We start from the raw sequence: 25849 nt of genomic DNA, 5'->3' as shown, positions 1-25849 counted from the left end.
ATAAAATTTAGTATAAAGGGGATTTCGGGGGCGATAAATCGATCTAGCTACGATTTATTTTCAGAAAATGTTGTTTTATTCGTGTTTTCAATAATCAACTCTTCCGGACATCTATTGGCGAATAATAAAACTATTTTTCTTAACTGAGTGCAACTATCCGCTTTAAAGACACAACAAGATGGCGTTATCAAAAAAAATCATCTAGTTATTATTATTAACTTCCGTGTTATCGATTTGAATTTTATCTTTAAGCTCCGGCTCCATAGAAAGAAAACATTGCTTTATCTTACAAACATAAACACGTGATCATGCTCTCAGCTCCTGAAAAAAATATTCGTATTCGCTGCCAGTACAAAATTTGTTTTTTTCTTGAAGGAATATTTCGCGGAGGTCGACATCTGGTCGTAAACCTACGCAGCTTTTTCCCGTGCATTTAACTTTTACCTTCTTATACATGCCAAAGGTTGGCCCGACTGAAACATACATATATAACCATTTCTAGAACACTCTAGGGACTAAAGATAGCGTATGCCGTGTTTTTTTATTTTATTGCTTAGATGGGTGGACGAGCTCACAGCCCACCCGGTCTTCAGTGGTTACTCGAGCCCATAGACATCTACAACGTTAATGCGCCACCCGCCTTGAGATATACGTTCTAAGGTCTCAAGTATAGTTACAACGGCTGCCCCATCCTTCAAACCGAAACGCATTACTGCTTCATGGCAGAAATAGACAGGGTGGAGGTACCTACCCGCGCGGATTCACAAGAGGTCCTACCACCAGTAAAATGTATGTACGAAATTTAACTACAGCAAGGCTTATCTAATAATTAATACGTGAAGCAAAAACTTTGTATCCCTTTTTAAGAAAATTGCGCGGACGGAGGAGTATGAAATTTTCCACACTTATAGAGAATATACAGAAAAAGTGCACAATGCTAATATTTTTTTTAAATAATGCATAAAAGATACATTAAATCAATAAAGAAAACATTACGCACACTACATACCATGTATTTGACGCACACACGCATGCATACTATTTATTGTCAAACCTTTGTTCTTGACGTCTGTGGTCAAATTGAGAATAGATTAAAATTAAATATTGTTTGTCTTTATTAATATTTTTTTATAGAATAGCCTTGACGAAATTTGTGATTATAGAAGTATAAAATACAATCATAATAGTGTCCAAACTTACAATTCCAATTAATTATAGTCGAATTTCGACTACTGCGGGACCTCTAGTACTATTTAATGCTCAAGTTTTTATTAAGTAAATTATTATTAAGCGAAACGCAATACATAAATACGAAGTGTAAATTTCGAGGGGCCTGTACACAAAACGTTGGACCGTGACTCTTGGGGGACTTAAACGTACTTAAGCTAACAGCTTGGGGAGAAATTGGATACAATAGGTAGCGTTTCACGACATTGACAATGCGATACTTAAAAATTAGCTAACAAAGATTCTATAGTCGTTTATTGAACAAACAATGCTGTTAGAGCACAATATAGTTTTGTCGAGTTGCTGGTGCTTTTAGGCCCCTCAAGCACCGGTCACCGTCCTCAAAAAGAGTTCGACGAGTGAACTAACCCAAAGGCAACCACAGCACACTGAGTTTCTCGCCGGATTTTCTCAGTAGGTCGCGATTCCGATCCGGTGGTAGATTCTGCGAAGCACTGCTAGGGCTAGTGTTAGAAAATTCTCTCAGGTTGAGCCCGCGAGCTCACCTACATTCCCCCTCCCCGCCCCCCGCCCCCCTAGGCAAACAGCGAATAGGTACGAAAGATCGTGTTGTATTTATAAATAAATATGTATGTATTATTTAGAAACTTCGAAGCTGACCTGCCGGGCAGGTGTTGATAAACCGTTAACCTAAAAGGGTGTGGTTGAACTCGGAACTATAAACAGTCTGTAATACTATAATAATGATAATATAACCTTTACACGAAACAGGTGCTTGACTGATAACTGTTCGTTTTGTTCGTAATAAATCATATAGGATCAAGTTTAAGTATTTCGTTCTATAATGTAATTAAACTAGGTATCTAGGTGTGATTAACACAAACACACGCACACACGCGCGCTTTGACACACACACACACACACACACACACACACACACACACACACACACACACACACACACACACACACACACACACACACACACACACACACACACACACACACACACACACACACACAGGCACACACAATTTATGAAAAAAGAATGTAGTGTTGTGGCTTACTGGGCAAGATAGTCGAATCAATTTAATGCCGTTGAGAGACTTTTGTATCTAATATTGAAAGGTGGCCTAAATTTTTTATTTTGTTGGATATGTGAACTCCGGTGAAGTATTGACAACAGGTGCACCCTACAGACGGCTGCATCTACTACGCCTGTAGGTAGTAATTTTCAAACCACGTTGGAATTTTGAAAGTTTTCTAAGGTTTAACATATGGCGATTTTGTATTTTATTGAATACTTAGAGCTTGCCGACCTGGTGGTTAAGTGATGACCGGAGCCTATAGACATCAAAACATGAATACTGCCACCCAATTTGAGAAATGAGGTTGTAGTCTCAATTGTTTGTATAACGGTTTTCTCTTCCTTCCAATCGCAATGCATGAATGCATGTTGCATCATCGCAGATGTAGGTAGGATACTGGTACCTATCCGTGCAGGCTTACATGTCACCCAATTTCAAATTAGCAAGCGTCTAATTAGAGCGTGTGTTTGGGTTTTGTTTGGTGACGTCACTTTTGCGGTCTCGAGGTGCAGGATTAATTAAATTGAAAGCGCCAAAGTATTCTCTGTGTAATTGCTTTTTGCCATTTTCGTTTGATGCCCTATTATATTTTACAGTGAAGACAGGTGCGAAGAGGAAATTTTGAAATTATGTTCCGTTCTCATAAACGAATTTTAAATCAACCCCATTTTATTTTAAAAAGGCTTCCACAGGTCCTTTATTCTTAAATAAGACCTCTAAGCATATATTTTTATTGCCTGGATCGGTGAAGAGCGGAGACATTACAGCGTGTTAACTATCAATCAGTATCTGACGTCGAAGTATCAATTGTTTGATGTAACGACTGTTTCAGTTTTCAAAGCTTGACTGCTTCATTCGTCGAATGGTCGAACCCGTGGCTTGCGAAGAAGGGCTCGACGAGTAAATTAACCCTCAGACACAGCCCACTGGGTTTCTCGTCGGATCTTCTCAGTGGGTCGCGTTTCCGATCCGGTGGTAGATTCTGCGAAGCACGGCTCTTGCTAGGGTTCGTGTTAGCAACGTCATCAGGTTTGGACCCCGTGAACTCACCTACTAGTTAAGGCGACGCTGATATAGCCTCTCAAGACTATCAGCTTAGGTAAGAAAAAAAAAAGGAAAAGAGGCAGTATTGTAGTATCTATTCATATAATACGCCTTAACGTCAGAAATTACGCAAATTATAAAATTAGCCGGTTTGATTTTATTTAACATAATGCCATCATAATGTTAACAATAAAATATAACAATGATAAATAACTTCTAGCTGACAAAATGCAACCCGATCGTAATATAATTATAATTGATTTCTTCAAAGATCTCCTCGAAAAACTCAAATTACCATAAATACATAAACAATTGTTGTATCGACTTACAGTAGCAAGAGTTTGATAACCGTTCACGGGTTTAAAAAACTCCGGATAAATAACAGCATATATGTAAACTCATCATTCTGTCACAAGGAAAATAGATTCATAGTCAAATAGTTTCCTTTTAATTCCTCCTATATTGTTAATTATTCTTAGTTACTAATATATACTGTTTGAGCTTATAATAAAATAAATTGTTTAGATTATAGGTATTTTACTGAGGGTAGGACGTATTATGCGCTCGAGCGGATATGTACTGCTATTTTACCTGTTTCTGTCGCAAAAGGGTCATGAAATTGAATTTTAAGGGTAGGATAGCCCGTTATAAAACAAAATTGTGACCGACCTCATGTTTTACGTCTCTAAGTACGAAATCTTTCACTATTTACTGATTTTCTTATCGTCTTAACGATCGATTCTTGCCGTTTCAACATTTCATTGGAGCCAAGACATTTATGATGTGATAGATGAAAACTTTGAACGAACTTCGCACATTTATCAAGTTACAAGATCTTTTAGCTCATTTTCTCTAGGTTGTTTTCGTCTCAAATTATAGTTAATTCGGTTCTCGTCTTGAGTATTCTGATTCTTATATCAACCGTTTTATCTTGTAATGCAAAATCAAGTCCTAAGTCACATCCAACAACGTTAATTGGACTAAGGACACATATATCTTTAATCTAGCGGAAAATAAATAACGTATTGCCCTCGTCCATTAAGGCGTTCAATTAATTGTCTAGCTACAAGTCGGAACAGTAATCTGCATAGCGTATAATCGTAGCGGTTGAACGCAAAGCTAGATCGACCGCAAGCAAGTGCACACGTGCATGTCATATAGTCAAACAACGTTATGACAGTAACTGTGTGTGACATGCTTGGAGCAATTGTAATTGGATTAATGCACGTGTACTAATGACGCAAACAAGTTATCTCGGTTCGGCCGTAACTGTGTTACGGTCCCATGTCCGTGTGTAACGTAACTTGCTCACACTGTAGAATGATTAAGATTTTAAACGATGATTGTTAGAGCTAATTAGAAATTGAGTTTATAATACTCCACTAACCAATGTTAGAATTGACGTAAAAAATTGCATGACTTGAGGGGTTCTATTATTTATTATCATGAGTGATTATATAGTATAAAAAGAAGAAAAGGTTCTAGCGTTAATTCTGATTGGATTGAAAATTGGTACATATTTTATTGTAGATGTATATGTGAACACATACTGTTTAATTGTTGCTGGAGACATCACATAATGATTGCTGCTGCCCACAATACGCTGATTTTCTCGCCGGATCTTCTCATTGGGTCACGATTCCGAACCGGTGGTAGATTTTGCGAAGCACTACTCTTGCTAGGGCTAGTGTTAGCAAATTCTCTCAGGTTGAGCCCGTGAGCTCACCTACCGGTCCGGGCGTAGCTGGGATAGACTCTTAGGCTACCAGCGAATAGGTAGGGAAATAAACAAGAAACTTTCAACACAGTCTCTACTCTAGTAAGCTCTCAAGGGACTTAATTCAAAAAATTTCGAAATATATTCAAGTGAGCTTAGAGTGACTACAATTTACATATCAAATGCATTACTCCGTGGACGACCAAGAGGACAAATAAATCTATCCTGGATCAGCTTCGCATCCGAGTCAGGCTCTCAACAATCTGTTACCAGATGATCCTCAGCTACTTCGGTCATATTGCCCGCCGACAGTCAGATAACTTGGACAAAGTGATTATTGACGGGTAAAATAGAAGGAAAGAGACCACGCGGCCGATTACCTAGCCGTTGGTGTGATCAAATAACCGCTCTAACTGGGTTGCCAGTCGCAAACGCCATTCGAGAAGCTGAGGACCGGACGAGATGGAAACAGCTCACGAGACAAGCCATGGTCAAGTTTCAGGGAAACGACCTTCAGCAATGAAGAAAGCGACGAAGAAGAAATATTACTCCGCAAAAAAAAACGCTCAAGATCGAGGGCTCTATTGTGTTGTAACATCGACTGTACTGTTTAAAGGAAATAGCAAACAAACATTCAAAAGCAAGTATCGTTCGAACTAGTAGTATAGTTATCGAACGAGAACTTGATGAAACATGATTCACAAAATGTGGCAATTTATTGCTTCGTATTGCGTGAGGGTAAGAATTGGTGTGGAACCGTATAGTACAGGCGTCGTGGCAGGGAAGCCCTGTGGTATCGATCGCCGTCGCCCCACACGTTATGACCATAGGCGACAGAAGGGCGCACCCGGCTATCCGTAAACACTCCGCTGGCCCGACATGTGTACAAGTCGCACTATCTTGCGCTCCGAGAGGCTTATCTACGGCTTCCTTATAAATTATTACATAACATTTCACCCGATAGAGGACTTCAAATTATTCAAGTTGCGAGAAGCGATTTGTGAATTTTTTCAAAATTTCCGTACCACTGTTAAATTTTTCCAATAGGAACGATGAGGACAACGAAAGAAATTTCCAATAAAAAGTCCCAATAGGGATCAAATTTAGCTTTGGTACTTTCAATAAATAATGAAGGTGAATAAATTGATAGAGAACACTTTATTATGATATTAATTTTAATATAAAAATTAGTATACATATTTAATTAGAAACGTGGCAATCGGCAATCTTATCGTTGATTATGATTTTATTTTATACATCCATAGAAACGATATTTGATTTAGATACAAGACAACAATGAAGATAAAGGTATTTTTTATATCCTAAGGTTTATTAATATCTCAACAAAGAGAATTAAATCATAATAAAGTCAAGGCTTACTCATATCCCAAAGTCGATTACAACGTTCTCTTTATATTTTCCGTAGCTATTGCGGTATTGGGGTATGGGGTCCGATAAGCACACATTGGGTCGGCCGTCAAATTTGCCTAGCTAAAAAAGAAAAGCTTAGACTAACACTTCCTCTGATTAGCTTTTAGAGAAGATGTACGCGTTCGCGTGTTTAAACTGATTGAGTATTTTACACAGATATTGGCAATTCAAGGTATAATTGTGTCATCGACCTATAACCATGTTCTGTCAAATCCCCCGTTTCCACACTCGGTGCTTTTAGGCTCTTGAAGCACCGGTCTCCGGCATCGTCGATTACGACGAAGAGTTCGTCGAGCGAACTAACCCATAGACACAGTCCATTGGGTTTCTCGCTGGATCTTGTCAGTGGGTCGCGATTCCGATTCGATCGTAGATTCTGCTATGGATTGCTCTTGCTAGGGTTAATGTTAGCAAATTCTCTCAAGTTGAGTCCGTGAGCTCGCCTACCCGTCCGCGCATAGCTGGAATAGTCCCTTAAGCTACTGACAAATAGTTAATAGAGTGGCACCCAAGTAGCTTAGCATACCTTTTATTCATAGTACAGCGAAACGTCACGGGGCTCAATCTTTTGTTTGGAACTGAAGAATTTTAGTCATAAAAGTACCATGTACCCATTATTTGTAAATATAATAATATGTATTTTCACTGTTTGCATATGAAGTTTTTGTTTCATGTTATCTTCAGTCATCCTTGATTCTAATCTGCCTCTGTATATATGTTATGTAAAAACAAAAAATAATTAACTGAAAAACAAAAAAGAAATGATGATAGGTCTTTAAGTAGGTGGATAGGTCAACTACCACGAATTGTCGATTTATCTTTGTCTGAATATTTCTTTGGATTTTTGTATCTTTCAAAGCTTAGCCTAATAGTTGACCCAATGACTGAGACAGAAGCTACAGCAATAAACCTACATTAGAACTATCTAAATATTGATAGGGGAGGCACATTTACATCAAAGAATATCATGTCCAATGTGAATATCTAACAAATCAGAAACAAAAATACTTGCGTTTATTTTAGCTAATATATAATAAGAAAGTAATATATTGTAATGAATAAAAAATACTGACATAGTACATATTAAATGATGGAACAGCTTTTCACGACCGAGTTAATAACCTCGTTGTGGCCTACGATTCAAAGGTCGTATTATTAAAACCCATTTCAATGCTCCTGAACTTAGAGTTTGTTGACCTGACAAGAAATCCAGAATTAGTGAAGTGAAAATTTATTTTATGATAATTACTTAGAATAGCATTAGACTATTCCCACCCAACTATTCTCGTGGGCGTCGGAAAAGACCACTAAGGCATTTACCGGAGTATACCGCGATCGCCAACTGTCTTTTACTGGAGGTAAGAATTGTTCTAAAGTTGAACCAATATCCTACCCATTTATGCTGTGACCCAGTTTGTTTTCAAGCTACATCTGTTAGACAATATTATTCATTAGGTACCTATATCATAACCTAAACATCAACCCGCTGAGTTTCTCGCCGGATCTTCGCAGCGGATCGCGATTCCGATCCACCTGTCCTTGTGAATCTAGAAAATCCTCCGGGTCAACAGTAATCATAAAATCACAAAAATAATAATAATTGAAACTTCAATCTCATGGCTTAAAGTGAACTACCACTTTTCAAGTGAGGAGTATGAAATTTTCTACACTTATAGAGAATAAGGAGAAGAAGTGGACAATGCTAATATTTTTTTAAAATAATGCATAAAAGATACATTAAATCAATAAAGAAAACATTACACACACTACGTACCATGTATTTGACGCACACACGCATGCATACTATTTATTGTCAAACTTTTGTTCTTGACGTCTGTTGTCAAATTGAGAATAGATTAAATATTGTTTGTCTTTATTAATATTTTTTTATAGTGTAGTCTTGGCAAAATTTGTGATTATAGAAGTATAAAATACAATCATAATAGTGTACAAATTTACAATTCCAATTAATTATAGTCGAATTTCGACTACTGCGGGACCTTTAGTATAAATAAAGTCGTCTCGAGGTCTCCGAAGCTATTCGTTCGATAGAATTTAATCTGGCCACATTCATAATGCGATGAGACCGCTCACTAAAAACGGATTTTATATAAATTCTATCCAGAATGGATTTTTCATCTACAATCGCATACATGATATCAGTGCAAAATTTAACATGGTAACCGTTGCCCTATTTATCCCACATAGAAATCTACAATCTTCGATCAAAAATAGATATGTATACTTCTATCTTATCAATTATAGCTCTGATTAAGTTTTCGCCGTAATTATTAGAAGTAAAAACGTCAACTAGGAATAGTTCAGGATGAATACAGTAGGAAATAATTTAATTTATTACTACCGCACAAAAACTTATTTTGCTTTTGTTTACGCTGGCAGGTACCGAAGTAATCCATGTAATGGATGTTTGTTGTTGCGAAAGTTAAGTTTTGTTTCGCCAACGGAGATTTGTCCCAAATATGAAACGTTCCTCTATTTTCAGTCCAAGCATTGCATCTCGGACGTAAACATCCCGTTCTAGCGGAAGAACTGGGTTAACCGCATATAATTTAATTACACAACGATTAAGTTACATGACCGAATTTAGTTTTAGTTTGCAGTTTAGAAGCAAGCTCAAATTTTTAGGTTCCGCGTTAAATACAATTGTATCTGATGTGTATTACGCTACCTAAGAAAAGCCGTTGTAAATGCTATAGACGGGTAGAAGACATTCGTGGTCTATTTGGTGCTAAGCAGTCAAAGCCGATAAATATCTTACGTGAATACCGTAATCCACGTGTTTGAATTTCTAATTGCATAGGAATAACCGGTGCTATTGACCGGTTTGTCCGTTATCCAATGAACTGCGGTCCTAGCTCACGCGAGTTTGGAACATCAGCTACCGGAAAACTTAGACTTAACTTAAAAGAGCTCTAATAACCACTTAACTAGAGTTTGAGCATGAGACCTTCAGCTCATGAGTGACATTTAAAGAAACCTACCCCCAGTAATAATATAACCAGCCACTATGTCCGGCTGTGTCAGGAAATTGTCCGAGACAAGAAAGTTCCAAGTACCGATATCAACTCGTAGGGTGTGAAGATTTAGGGCCTGCCATAAAAAGCCCTTTGTATCGTCCATGTTCCTTTGCTTGATATATTAGATCATCTTCCGGTTACCGTCCACTATATTTGGCCACAATTTAATAAAGAATTTCTGCGTCATTCAACTTGTTTTGCACGCCCGTTTAAACTCGAGGAAAATCGAATAAATGCCTGTTGTTATTATTAGTTCGCTATTGGTAACCGCCCAAGTAAAGTCTTAAGCTTCTTTCAGTCATCGGTGACGTATCCAATCTATATATTAATACGTGAAGCAAAAACTTTGTATCCCTTTTTACGAAAATTGCGCAGACGGAGGAGTATGAAATTTTCCACACTTATAGAGAATATAGAGAAGAAGTGCACAATGCTAATATTTTTTTAAAGTAATGCATAAAAGATACATTAAATCAATAAAGAAAACATTACACACACTACATACCATGTATTTGACGCACACACGCATGCATACTATTTATTGTCAAACTTTTGTTCTTGACGTCTGTTGTCAAATTGAGAATAGATTAAATATTGTTTGTCTTTGTAAATATTTTTTATAGTATAGTCTTGGCGAATTATGTTATTATAGAAGTATAAAATACAGTCATAATGGTGTACAAACTTACAATTCCAATAATTATAGTCGAATCTCGACTACTGCGCGACTTCTAGTCTTAATAATACCGTTGTAATGTTGGTACCCGGTTAACGATCCTAAAATCTTGTGAACATTTCACACCATTTTCGATTAATCTTAAAAAACTGTAAATTGTCTTAATTTTTTATTTATTTTATTTTGTTTATTGGATATAATAGCCGGCAAACTTCTTGAGCATTTGTTGACGTAGTGGGGGTAAGTTCGCGCATGGTACACTCACGTGCAAAAACATTATTTACTCTGCGTCATAATGCTATGAAATTATTAAAATCAACATATGTATTTATTTATATATTTATTAGAACAGCAACAAAAAATATAGGTTAATAATTGTAATAATTTAATCTTGGGGTAAAATAGATATTCCTTCTATTAAGTCAAAACTAGAGTTGTGCCAGGTCTTGGTTCAGTTGAAGCGAAGCTGGTATTTGTAATTTTTTTTTTTATCATAATCTTAAACATAATCATCATCACTGTTTTCATCACCCGAGTCGCTATCATCGTGATGAGTCGACAATTAATTATTTTCTGAAGATATTCGATTCGTAGTAATGAAATGTTACTTTTTTTAATTACCAATTTCCGATTTTTTTCTGTTTTTTTTTCCATCTGAAGCCTAGCTTTTTCATAATTCGTCGTAAACTTCATTCCGAGCCATTAAAATTTATATCTTCTTTAAAATTTTCGAAGCCTTTCTACAGTACGGAGTTTCGCTGCTTGTTATGTAGTTATTATGATTACATCTTTTTATTACAGATTGAACGAAACTATCCATTCCGGCAACTTTCTTCTTCCCTGATCTTTTCTTACCCGGAGTCCGAAACACGGCAAGCAAGCCAGAGCCTTTAGCTTCGTTAATAATGCACCTAACAGTACTCACTGATGTTTTTGTTACTTCCGAAGTCTGTTTTACTTTTTCCATATCATTCTTCCCCTGGTTTTATAATGAAGCAATATACGTCGTACACAATTTTTCTACCCTTTGTTTTGAATACTACATCAGTTTGTCGCGGCATAGTGTATTTTTTATAAAAAATCAACAAACACTCAACAAATAGCAATGGCAACAAAGTCAACAAGCAATTATAACAAATAACTTAACGATTAATAACGATAGACTTTTCACTGTACGCAAGCGTACTTTTGGGAGCAAGCGGAACGAGGGCGCGGTGCGGGACGCAAGGTTCGACTGATCTACCAATAACGCGCTCGATACGATTTCCCCTGCCGTCGCGCCTCACCCTTACCACCAAAGTGATCTAAAATTCGGTTCTGCACAGTCAAGGTCATTTGCTCAAGAAGTTTGCCGGTTACTATACCAACATGTTATAGCAACCGAAAAGTCGCTCAGGAGTTTCGGGTGACGTTGGCAGAGGACCGCTTAAGACAGTTTATGTCCCAATTATGACTACAAACTTAAATTTAAACAGCATTGAATATAAAAGATATGTTATTGTCTTATAAAAAGAATATAATGAATTTCAATGCTAACATTAAATAAATTAGTAATTTCTTACACTCATACCAAAATGTCGGTATTCACTATTTAATCTAGCAAATACCATAAACAAATCTTCTGTAAACGAGGCACTATCCTACCATGCAATAATTTTGTGAATTTTATGTCTGTCATGACTAACACAACCAGATATATATTATTTTTTTGCCTGAACAACGTATCTAACCTTGTTTCTATAGTTTATGAACTAATTTTATTTAAATTTAGTAAATCAATTATTATAATTAAAGTACATAACTACAAACTTTACAAGCTTTTTTGTTAAAACGATACTTACTTTAATCATATGATTTCATTAATAACAGCGTAGGAATCGGGCTCTGTTGAACAATTCAATCGGTAATCGCGTTTCGTCTTGGCGGTAATCGTAGCCATTGTTTGCAGAACAATTGTCACACTTCATATTGTGCGTGCATGGAACGAGACGACAGTATCAGAACCGCTAAATGGCAACTTGGGAACGTTACCGTCATTGTCTTGTTAACTATTCGACTAGGGTCGCTTAGGAAACCAGCAGCTCGGTAAGACACAATAACTGATCAAATCTACAGCACCGGACCAGATCTATTTTGGAAAACATTATTGCGTATTTATTTTAACGAGTTAAATGAATTTAGGAGATTTCTGTCTAAAAAAACATTGCTTAAGTGATGATATAAGCTGTAATACCATCCTAATCAGAATTTTGGCAGACGTCATCGAATGGTGGTGTCTATCTATACTAATATATTATAAATCTGCAGTGGTTTTTACGGATGTTCCGTTATAACTACTGAACCATGTATCCGATTGACTTGAAACTTGGTATCCATATAGAAAATACATGTACTTAATGGATAGATTTATATGAGTGTTGGAGTCTCTAATAATAATGACAATGCCCAGTGAAGCGGGCGAGTACGGCTAGCATTACTATAAAATACTTCCTATCACTAGTAATAATAAGTGATACCGCTTAATCTTATACCTTTGAACGAGCAAATCTTGTATATTAATATATATGTATATAATCTGAATCTCGGAAACGGCTCCAACGATTTTCATAAAATTTAGTGTACAGGGGATTTCGTAGGCGATAAATCGATCTAGCTACGATTTATTTTCAGAATATGTTGTTTTATTCGTGTTTTCAATAATCGACTTTTCTCGACATCTATTGGCGAATAACAATACTATTTTTTTTAATTGAGGGCAACAAAACGCAAGACGGCGTTATCAAAAAAAAAACAGAGGCACGTTTGACTATTTTTAGTTTTAGTGGCGCATCGTATTCTACTGGTATCAATCACGCATCTCAATTGCATTGGCATTCTATATGCTATTATGTATAATGGTATGCCATTAAACCGTTTAATACGTACGTGCTACTATCAGCAACCAATTAGTAATGTAGAGAGAGAGAGAGAGAGAGAGAGAGATAGAGAGAGAGAGAGAGAGTATTCTTTATTGTACACCAAAAAACAAATAAACAGTGCGATACATTAAAAACAAAAAAGTACAATTGGCGGTCTTATCGCTAAGAACGATCTCTTCCAGACAACCATCAGGTGGACAAGAATCATTTGGAAACGAACTACGCGCGGTGTACCATTCCAGTGAAATACATATACATATATGTACACATACATATACACATACATATCTCCGTAAATATACATACAATTAATACAAAGTATTGTAATAGCTAAAGATAAGGGCGATTTTCTGTTAGGATTTAAAAAAAAAACCAATTAGAACATGATTTCCTACCATTTATTGTACATGTCATTCGAGGAAAACAATGCCTTAATTCTGTTCGTAAAATAAGCGAATAAAGAATTAGAATTCGCGCATAGTGTATGATGATTGCGTTTATTTATATATACGTTCATAGGACCATTATCCGGCGGATGTCGTCTGGTAAATACCACCTTCGCTTCGCCATTCAACTCGTGTGATTTGCCTGTTAATAAGCCTTATTAGTCGTTACAAGAATTGAGCATTTTTGGCAGCTTTGTGTTTAAATACAATGAATAAACAAAACCGTTGAAAAGTACTTATGTGATAAACACATAATATGTTCGATACAAGCTTAAGTGCACACAAAAGTATTCTTTCCGTCACGAATATGTTTACACATGGAAAATTTTGGGTGGAGCTTAATTAACTGAAGCATAACGATGTAATGGGAATGCCTCTATTCATTACTGTTCATGGAGTGTAAATAATGCGAACTCGAAGTTTCCTACATAATCAAAGTCGTCTGCCTGTTCCTTATCTAACTTCCTTCTTCCTTCTCTGTTCACTTTGCTCTAGTGGATTAATTCATGGACAACAACACTTAAACACCTATCAACGTAAAGTAATTAACAGACCCTCTCAGCAGATGGTCTGTTAGGACCCCTTTGTCATGGCGCCGCAATTCCAAGGAGTATCCCTGCAACCTTCCGAGAGTTTCGGGATACTTGGGGTCGAAATTTCGAGCGATGTGCAGTTTCGGAGTCATTTGGAAGGCAAAGCCAAGTTGGCGTCCAAAATGCTGGGAGTCATCAACAGAGCGAAGCGGTACTTCACGCCTGGACAAAGACTTTTGCTTTATAAAGCACAAGTCCGGCCTCGCGTGGAGTACTGCTCCCATCTCTGGGCCGGGGCTCCCAAATACCAGCTTCTTCCATTTGACTCCATACAGAGGAGGGTCGTTCGGATTGTCGATAATCCCATTCTCTCGGATCGTTTGGAGCCTCTGGGTCTGCGGAGGGACTTCGGTTCCCTCTGTATTTTGTACCGTATGTTCCATGGGGAGTGCTCTGAGGAATTGTTCGAGATGATACCAGCATCTCGTTTTTACCATCGCACCGCCCGCCACCGGAGTAGAGTTCATCCATACTACCTGGAGCCACTGCGGTCATCCACAGTGCGTTTCCAGAGATCTTTTTTGCCACGTACCATTCGGCTATGGAATGAGCTCCCCTCCACGGTGTTTCCCGAGCGCTATGACATGTCCTTCTTCAAACGAGGCTTATGTAGAGTATTATGCGGTAGGCAGCGGCTTGGCTCTGCCCCTGGCATTGCTGAAGTCCATGGGCGACGGTAACCACTCACCATCAGGTGGGCCGCATGCCCGTCTGCCTACAAAGGCAATAAAAAAAAAAAAAAAGATCGACTACTTCAAGTAACACGTATCTAAGTATGTTCTCGGTTAGGGTCTTATAGCAAAAATTGCAGAATTTTTCTTGGTTTGCTTAATTTTCGACAGGCTTTTGAAAAAATTTTAATACTTTTTAGATTAAGTGGCCTCAAAAAATCTATAAATAAAATTAAATCTAACCACCTCTTTCCAAGCGCATTTCATTATACTTGATGATAATAAAAACTAAAATAGCTAACACACAATATGTCATCATACACCAGGAAAAAACAGATGTTTGACGCAAATTGATTGCTCTTATTTCCTTAAATATACAAATAAACAGTCCAAAGCTTCTCATAATAAGATCAAAGAATGAAAAGGAAAAAAAATATATCGTTCCGCTAACCTCTATCCGTTTTAATCTTTTGTTCTTCATTCCACGGTACGTTTCACGGGAAAGCGTTGTTTGTAATCTTATCATAACAGGATTCAGAAGCACCATTGTCTCGGCCTTTCGCCGGCGACGGTCAACCCGCGTCCTTCAATACAAATCATTGTCAAGTTCAGCTGAACTCGCGTGTTCAGACTAATAAATGTCAAATTTATCGATGCGATACCTTTTGTGAACTTCAAATGCCCGTCAATTATGCTAATGGTTTCAAAGATATTCACATAATTCAAAAGCCTTTTCAAACTTAGCAGGAACAAGGCTGTACAAGGAGCTCTTACAAACGTTAATTACATCTCACTTTACTTCCTTGCACTTGCGGTTAGACACAACGCCTTTGAGGCTTCACGCGAACTGTGATATGCTGAAATTGTTTTTTTTTAAACTCTTACATTGTGGAACAATCCAGAAAATGAATTGGAACAGTAAACCGAACGCTTATTGTACCATGAAAAAACGTTTCGAACGCCAGTAAAACCATTAACCTAAAATAACCAATTGGAACTAAATTATTTAAATATCCATCTACAGAGAAGAATGCTTTATATCATATGTATGTATCTATACTAATATTATAAAGAGGAAAGATTTGTTTGTTTCGAATAGGGTCCGAAACTACTGGACCGATTTGAAAAATTCTTTTTCCATTAGAAGCCGACGTTGTCCCTGATGAACATAGGCTACTTTTTTTATTTTTTTTTTAATTTTTTTTTTTGGTTTCATGTGTGTTTTAATGTTTCCGAAGCGAAGCGAGGGCGGGTCGCTAGTGTGTAATATAATTATGAACTAACAAATAACATTATTTTTAAATGATCCCGGATACTAACAATTGTACAATATATGTATTTTCAAAACAGCTCCCTTTTCCTCTGTAAATAGTGAATGTTGGCTTCAGGTATATGTTGATGCAGTTGTCTCATAAACGCTTACTGTATTGCTTCTACCGAAGCCAGATTAAATTGAAGCATATATCCAATTTTGATGGTCTCAGACTATAAAAGTTACCACGTCATCGATTAATAATGCCATTTACTATAGGCGGGCCCTGCACGTTGTCCCTCTCGATACCCCCTCGCTCTCACATATCGAGGCGTCAGTGTGCCGTATCTCGCTGACGGGACACCAGCCGATCGTCATCGCATCCGTTTATCTCCCCCCGGACAAGCCCCTTCTGAGCAGTGACATCGAGTCACTGTTCGGCATGGGAGACTCCGTCATCCTGGCAGGCGATTTAAATTGCCACCACACTAGGTGGAACTGCCACAGTTCAAACATAAATGGTAGGCGTCTCGACGCGTTTATAGACGACCTTACCTTTGAAGTAGTCGGTCCCCCAACTCCAACATGTTATCCGTATAACATCGCGCTCCGTCCGAGCACTATAGACCTGGCACTGCTGAGGAACGTAACTCTGCGCTTGCGTTCCATCGAAGCAATGTCAGAGCTCGACTCAGACCACCGACCTGTCGTTATGCAGCTCGGTCGCCCCCACAACCCAGTCACAGCTACGAGGACCATGGTGGACTGGAAGAAGCTGGGCAAATGCTTAGCCGATGCCGCTCCACCAATCCTCCCCTGCGGCCCGGATTCAACTCCCTCCCCCGAGGACACAGTCGAATCCATAAACATCATCACGGATCACATCTCTTCCGCGATCATAAGATCCTCAAAAGAAGTCGATGTGGAGGATAGCTTCCACCGCATCAGACTGTCCCCCGAACTTAGGAACCTCCTAAGAGTTAGAAACGCGGCAATCCGGGCCTACGATCAACTTCCCACGCACTCAAACCGGATTCGGATGCGTCGTCTACAGCGGGATGTAAAATCTCGCCTAAGCGACGCCCGAAATGAGAATTGGGATAGTTACTTAGAAGGACTCGCGCCCTCTCATCAAGCATACTGGCGACTAGCAAGGACTCTCAAGTCCGAAACTACCGCTACTATGCCTCCTCTCGTACGCCCTTCAGGCCAACCACCGGCTTTCGATGACGATGACAAGGCAGAGTTGCTGGCCGATGCACTGCAAGAGCAGTGCACCACCAGCACTCAATACGCGGACCCCGAACACACCGAGGCAGTCGACAGGGAGGTCGAGCGCAGAGCTTCCCTGCCACCCTCGGACGCGTTACCCCCCATTACCTCTGACGAAGTTAGAGAAGTAATAGACAACCTTCAACCTAAGAAGGCACCCGGCTCCGACGGCATCCGCAACCGCGCGTTAAAACTCTTACCAGTCCAACTGATAACAATGTTGGCTACCATCTTAAATGCTGCTATGACGCACTGCATCTTTCCGGCGGTATGGAAAGAAGCAGACGTTATCGGTATACACAAGCCGGGCAAACCGAATAATGAAACCGCTAGTTACCGACCGATTAGTCTCCTCCCAGCGATAGGCAAAATTTACGAACGGCTCCTTCGGAAACGCCTCTGGGACTTCGTTACCGCGAACAAAATTCTAATAGACGAGCAGTTTGGATTCCGCGCCAAACACTCGTGCGTACAACAAGTGCACCGCCTCACGGAGCACATCTTAATAGGGCTAAATAGGCGTAAACAAATCCCGACCGGCGCCCTCTTCTTCGATGTAGCGAAGGCGTTCGACAAAGTCTGGCACAACGGTTTGATCTACAAACTGTACAACATGGGAGTGCCAGACAGACTCGTGCTCATCATACGAGACTTCTTGTCGAACCGTTCGTTTCGATATCGAGTAGAGGGAACTCGTTCTCGTCCCCGTCATCTGACTGCCGGAGTCCCGCAAGGCTCCGCACTCTCCCCGTTACTATTTAGTTTGTATATCAACGATATACCCCGGTCTCCGGAGACCCATCTAGCGCTCTTCGCCGATGACACGGCTATCTACTACTCGTGTAGGAAGATGTCGTTGCTTCATCGGCGACTCCAGACCGCAGTAACCACCATGGGACAGTGGTTCCGGAAGTGGCGAATAGACATTAACCCCACGAAAAGCACAGCGGTGCTATTCAAAAGGGGTCGCCCTCCGAATACCACTTCGAGCACCCCACTCCCCAGTAGGCGCGTAAACACCTCCGCCGTTAGCCCCATCACTCTCTTTGACCAGCCCATACCGTGGGCCCCGAAGGTCAAATACCTAGGCGTCACCCTCGACAGAGGGATGACATTCCGTCCCCACGTAAAAACGGTACGCGATCGCGCCGCGTTTATACTAGGACGACTCTACCCAATGCTTTGTAGACGAAGCAAACTGTCCCTCCGTAACAAGGTAACCCTCTACAAAACTTGCATACGCCCCGTCATGACGTATGCAAGCGTAGTGTTCGCTCACGCGGCCCGCACCAACTTGAAACCCCTTCAGGTAATACAATCCCGATTCTGCAGGATAGCCGTCGGAGCACCATGGTTCCAGAGGAACGTGGACCTCCACGATGACCTGGAGCTCGACCCCGTCAGTAAGTATCTACAGTCGGCATCGCTGCGCCACTTTGAGAAGGCGGCACGACATGAGAACCCTCTTGTCGTGGCCGCCGGAAACTACATACCCGATCCTGTAGACCGTTTGGTAAACCGTCGACGTCGCCCAAAGCACGTCATCACGGATCCTCCTGATCCACTAACGGTGCTTTTAGGCAATACAAGCACCGGTCACCGTCCTCGCCGAACCCGTCGCTTGCGACGAAGGGCTCGACGAGCGAATTAACCCACAGACACAGCCCACTGAGTTTCTCGCCGGATCTTCTCAGTGGGTCGCGCTTCCGATCCGGTGGTAGATTCTGCGAAGCACTGCTCTTGCTAGGGCGGTGTTAGCAATTCTCCGGTTTGAGCCCCGCGAGCTCACCTACACAAGCTAGGGTAAGCTGAAATAGCCTCTCAAGGCTATCAGCATAGGTAGGAAAAAAAAAAAAAAAAAAAAAAAAAATTAATAATGTCTATAGTAGGTACCATTAAAAAAATGTTCTACGTCTGTTTAATTCTAATTTATTATTTAAGTGATCGCATGATCGGATTTTCGACCTTGAATTTCTATTGTGAAAATGAAGTGCTGAAAAAATTTTGTAGCCGTTTCCGTTCGCATTGTGGTTCAAGTTCAAGATTCCACCCACTCACCCGGGTTATTGACCGGCGCCTGAACATGCGCGACGCTGAGTTTAGTTTTCTGCCTTCAATCCCCTACGAAATTGACTTTGGCGCATTAAATTCCTACTCGTGACGAATTTATGAAATTCTTCTAATCCCCATCTCTGTTTCGAATTTATTCCCCGAAATTTATTCCTTGTTTACAATTACGAAATGTTTTGGATATTGATTATCTTATCTAAAGCCGTCGTGTTTGAACAAGATTCCCTTAAGCCCTTTCATTGGCATTCTCTAGCTTAACCTCAATCGGTTACGGCCTCTGATTTAGTTTTGGGATTATCCTCACAATCTATGTTTTGAAAACGATTATCGAATTCATAATGTCTAACATAACGGTGAGTAAATAAAATAGGAGAATCATTGTTTTAACATGGCAATAAACGAATATAGTGGCGACGAGTGGTCGATTTTATGGCTTTGAGGGTGCGTTGTAGGTGTTATTGATTGAGAGCAACAGGTTGCTGGGCCGTATATACTTCTCTTTCTCTTTTCCACCACCATCAGCTTCTTTGTTTGGAACGTTCCGCTGAAACTTGAACACGTAATACTAAAAATCAATTTACAGTTTGAAAGAATTGTTTTTTTATTTTTAAATAATGACCATAGAAATATCCTTAATAGTGCTTAAAATAAATGAGATTTAATTATTAAGCGAAAGCCGTCAAAAGAATTAATTATACATGGAATTTATATTACTTAAGGTTGATGAAAACAAACGTTTCTTCCCGTTCCAATAAAAGAAAGAAGTGATTTATCATGCAGTAAAACAATTAAGAGCGCTGGATAACTCACAGAATATATAAAGATCTAACTTATTTTGGCGACTAACGAAACAATTGCTCTGTTTCTTAATTAAAATCTGTGAAAAGTGGTGCTTAACAAATTGTCGGTGGGTCCATAAGAGTGACGCTTATCTGTTCGTTGTTATCTGATTGTTACTGAGCCATTTTAAAGATTTTCAAGTTGTACTTTGAATTTTGAATGAAGAAATATCTTTAAAGCGCGAAACGGGAATTCATTTTTTTGACATTTCAGTCAGTCTGACAAAAAAACTCAAATTAAAATCACAATATTGTTGTGTACTTTAATAACAGTGTTTCGGATTCAACCGTTAAGGATCATTGCCGCAACCATACGCCGTTACGTCATATCGAAAAATCAAATTCAATTACACAGATCGATCATAATATTCATTTGATTTATTTCGTTCGCTTTCTAGTTTATCGATAAATATGTAACATGTTCTCTGCACTTCATATGAAAAGGGGGTGACACTAAAATGTTTTGTAACTTGATTGCGTTCATATCGTACGCCAAACAAGATAATGTTTTACATAATAAGTTACAAATAAATCGTGTTGTATAAAGGATTATTGTAATATTTTTTGCTTTATTATGTAAGTTATTTGCCAGCAAAGAAAACAAGTTCGCCAATCGAGGCTCATGATATTATTATATAAATATTGTTAGTCATAGGTTTTATGAATAAGTGTAATTAATATAAAGCCATTTAGAACGAAAGCTAGACTTATTCCGTACCGCTAAAATTCTTTGTTGATCTTTTATCTAAAACCTTGTGAATTATGGTAATTAATAAGTCCCGAACCTGTGTTAAATAGTGCTATTGGAGATATCTGGTAATTATATGATGTACACAATTTGTAGCAAGTCTCTATGCAGGCCATATGTTTTTTACTGGAAACATTTAGAATAACTAACTGGATTCGATTGCGATAGTTTACTTGCCGACGAAACCGTAAGATGAGTAGGATTATTCTTAATACTTCCGCGAACCAACAGTTGTTATGTTTAAACCAGTTGAATTCCCGTTGGTGTAATGCAACCGAGAGACCGTACTTATGGTTTCCATGCTTTTTTTTTCCTACCAAGCTGAGAGCCTTGAGAGGCTATATCAGCGTAGCCTTAACTAGTAGGTGAGCTCACGGGGCTCAAACCTGATGACGTTGCTAACACGAACCCTAGCAAGAGCCGTGCTTCGCAGAATCTACCACCGGATCGAAAACGCGACCCACTGAGGAGATCCTGCGAGAAACTCAGTGGGCTGTGTCTGAGGGTTAATTTATTCGTCGAGCCCTTCGTCGCAAGCGACGGGTTCGATGAGAACGATGACCGGGTTTTCATGCATATAAGAAATATAGCCTTCTTAAAATTTAAAAGTTATTTTTTCCTACCTATTCACTGGCAGCCTAAAGGGCAACCCCAGCCTCTCGCGGACGGGTAGGTCAGTTCACGAGCTCAATAATTTGCTAATACTAGCCATAGCGCCTAGTGCTTCGCAGAATCTACCACCGGATCGGAATCGCGACCCACTGAGAAGATCCAGCGAGAAACTCAGTGGGCAATTTAAATGTCTAAAGTTTTTCTTTACTTCACGACACCTTGTAATGGAGTTGCATATTGTAACAATAGGTTTAATGGAAACTCCATCGTCGGAATCTTATTGTATTTTCTCATTGTTTAGAACGTGTGTGACGTTTTTTTTTAAATAATGAAATCTTCTGTTTTTGTATTTACTTGACGGATTTTTAAAATTCGGGATGTTTTTCAATTTAAGAGTTCAGATAGTTTTGAAGAAATGTAACGTTTGATTATTGTTTCCACCTAAACAATTAATTGTGATCGATATCCAAAGTATTGCTGTTGTAGTATGATTTGTTTTATAGTTTTTCGACAGGCCCTTTTGTTTGGTGTCAGGCTTAATCGTAGGATTATCGACTCAGGTCTTAGGGCTGTGCAAGAGAGATCCGATCTTGCAGACAGAAAGGTCAAGGGAAGTGGATAGCTTAGTTTTTTTTTATCTTAACCTAACCGTACGACTGCTTTTTATCGACCCTGGAAGCGGTAAACCGGGATTGATAAGTCATCATAGGAGTCAGTGGGGCGTTAAGTAAGTGAAAATACGTCAAAAATCAGTAGCCCTGTACCACAAATTGTTCCAATGCCTTAATGACTGAGAGAGAAGGTATAGTGTATTAAGTTTTTTTAGAATGTTGAATAATTTAACTTTTTGAATCGATTTTAGATTCACGCCGACCATGACGTGTACGTGAGTAGATTTGTAATTTTAAAAATAGTCATCTAAAATCTCTCACTTATATTCAAGTTGTTCGTTTACTGAGCTTCGTCATGAACCGGGTTAAGCTTTTTTTTCGATGAGTCATCAAGACGAATTAAAAATAATTACTATTTTAAAAAATCTCAATCGCAAATGTGACGGTCTGTTATATCACTAGTATTATTGGAGTCTTAGTTTCCTCTAATCACGTTTCCGGTTTTACACACTCGTAATAATGCAAATGTGAGTTCAATTTTATGTCTCATAATGAACAGTGGTATCCGGTTTGAGTCTATAGTCCGCATCTCGAATCCGTCGCTTGCGACGAAGGGCTCGACGAGTGAATTAATCCATAGACACAGCCCACTGAGTTTCTCGCCGGATCTTCTCAGTGGGTCGCGTTTCCGATTCGGTGGTAGATTCTGCGAAGCACTGCTCTTGCTAGGGCCAGTGTTAGCAACACTCCCGGCTTGAGCCCCGTGAGCTCACCCACACGTCAAAGAGAAGCTGAAGTAGCCTCTCAAGGCTATCAGCATAGGTAGGAAAAAAAATCTGTTAATACAGATGTACCAATCGCCGTTAGGAACACTTTGACAATGTATAATTATAATTTTTTATTGCTTAGATGGTTGCACGAGCTCACGGCCCACCTGCTGTTAAGTGGTTACCAGAGCCCATAGACATCTACAGCGTAAATCCCGCCACCCACCTCGTGACATGAGTTCTAAGTTCTCAGATTTACAGCACAACGGTTGCCCCACCCTTCAAACCGAATTACTGCTTCACGGCAGAAATAGGCAGGGTGGTGGTACCTACCCGTGCGGACTCACAAAACCGGTAATGAATAATACAATAATAAAATCTATCTATATATTAATACGTGAAGCAAAAACTTTGTATCCCTTTTTACGAAAATTGCGTGGACGGAAGAATAAGAAATTTTCCACACTTATAGAGAATATAGAGAAGAAGTGCACAATGCATTTTTTTTTTAAATAATGCCTGAAATACACATTAAATCAATAAAGAAAACATTACACACACTACATACCATGTATTTGACGCACACACGCATGCATACTATTTATTGTCAAACTTTTGTTCTTGATGTCTGTTGTCAAATTGAGAATAGATTAAATATTGTTTGTCTTTATTAATATTTTTTTATAGTGTAGCCTTGGCGAAATTTGTGATTATAGAAGTATAAAATACAATCATAATAGTGTACAAACTTACAATTCCAATTAATTATAGTCGAATCTCGACTACTGCGGGACCTCTAGTACCTATATATATAAAAATGAATTGCTGTTCGTTAGTCTCACTAAAACTCGAGAACGGCTGGCCCGATTTGGCTAATTTTGGTCTTGAATTATTTGTGGAAGTCCAGAGTAGGTTTAAAAGGTAGATAAATATGAAAATTCTTGGAATTAAATAAAAATAACAATTTTGTTTTTGCTTTGCTGTGTCCCCCGTTGGACGGATTCCTTTTGTTTGTTTTAAGTTTATTTTATACAAAAGTTTAGGTGTTTTATTTATCGATTGAGACACTACGAAGTCTGCCGGGTCAGCTAGTAATATAATAAAATATGAAACACGAGAACCGTTACATAATACAATAACAAACAGCGATGGATCAACTGTATGTAATTTTGCAGAACAAAAAAGGAACCACACCTCGGACGCAAGCTCCATTACATTCGGCTTCGTAATAAAATATTAATACATACTTGGGACACTCGAAGTTCTTCGAAATACTTCGGTTTATTAATAATCTATGTATACAGTGTATCGTGTTACCGAATGCCGGACGTTATTGTGGATTCCGTCCACGGTCTTCGTATTGTTGACAAAACGTCAAACGGCTTTGTTCTTGTACAAGTATCAAACTGTTCCAATAAGATTTATTTATATTAAGGAAATCGTTATTTAGTATTCGGAATCAAATTCAAATTTTGTTTTTTTTTTATTGCTTAGGTGGGTGGACGAGTTCACAGCCCACCTTGTGTTAAGCGGTAACTGGAGCCCATAGACATCTACAACATAAATACTCCACACACCTCGAGATATAAGTTCTAAGGCCTCAAGTATAGTTACAACGGCTGCCCCACCCTTTAAACCGAAACGCATTTCTGCTTCACGGCAGAAATAGGCAGGGTGGCGGTACCTACCTGCGCGGACTCACGAGAGGTCCAACCACCAGTAAATATTTATTTATTTTTGTTTGATTATTTTTAATTCATCATGTGTCGGTACGGGTAATCTCTCTCTACGGGAATTCTTTTGTTGAAATTCGATGAGGTAGCAACTATAATTTTAACTGTGGTATGACGTCACTGATTACCATGTTTCATGTACATATTATTAGCCCACAAAAAAGTCTCACTTTTATTGTGTAAAGGCTATCACAGTTCTCAATCAGGAATGCAGTAGATATAGACAGAATGATGCGACTTACTCATGTGGGCTTATAATAAACTACTGGTGGTAGGACCTCTTGTTAGTCCGCACCGGTAGGTGCTACCACCTCGCATATTTCTGCCGTGAAGCAGTAATGCGTTTCGTTTTGAAGAGTGGGGCAGCCGTTGTAACTATACTTGAGACCTTAGTACTTATAAGTCAAGGTGGGTGGTGCATTTACGTTGTAGATGTCTATGGGCCCCAGTAACCACTTAACACCAGGTGGGCTGTGAGCTCGTCCACCCATCTAAGCAATAAAAATACCACGATTTGCATCGAGTTCTCCTTGCGTCGTATACGTCAAAACTGAGTCGTGAGTCTTCTGTATCACTTTCTCTCGCACGATTTTTTTCCATGTATTTCCGTCTATGGCGGTGTGGAGGGCGTCGCGAAACGTGGAATCAAGAGCAGTGCTGATCTGGTCTGACCAACATATTAGGGCCACTCCCCCGAGGCCTTTTTCCATCCACTTTACCGGTCACGATAATTTTCTCGAGGTCGTTTCCATCCTTCCTTGCAATATATTATATTATAGTGGACTGCATGCCTCTGGTTCAACATGTTTTACAGAAATCGCGCATCACGCTAGGCGCTCATTCGTTAAGTTTTAATTTATCCACGGCTTTTGCTTCCATCTCTTTGCATAATAAAAAGCTACTGTTGTTATTGCTGAACTTTACGGACGAGCTCACGGCTTACCTCGTGTTAATTGGTTACCGCAGCAGGGTGGTTGTACCTTCCCGTGCGGGCTCCCAAGACTCCCTACCACCTGTAAGTACTTCACTAATAAATAATTTATTTTTATTTGCTATTATAACTTGTAGTGTATTTGTATCAATCAAATGTACAGATGCACCTGTTGTAGTTTAGGCTTTTTTTTTATATTGCCCT

General features: G+C 39.1%; 1 protein-coding gene across 3 annotated transcripts in view; it reads left to right on the top strand.

Moving 5' to 3' along the window:
* Positions 1–25849, top strand: part of Src64B (Tyrosine-protein kinase Src64B) — an 88994-nt gene that overhangs the window by 49466 nt on the left and 13679 nt on the right. The window lies entirely within an intron of this gene.

This window comes from Bombyx mandarina, chromosome 11 (genome assembly GCF_030267445.1).
Source record: "Bombyx mandarina strain Sakado chromosome 11, ASM3026744v2".
NCBI lineage: Eukaryota > Metazoa > Arthropoda > Insecta > Lepidoptera > Bombycidae > Bombyx > Bombyx mandarina.
The sequence above is the reverse complement of the archived record's forward strand: the minus strand, read 5'-3'. Positions and strand labels throughout refer to the sequence as shown.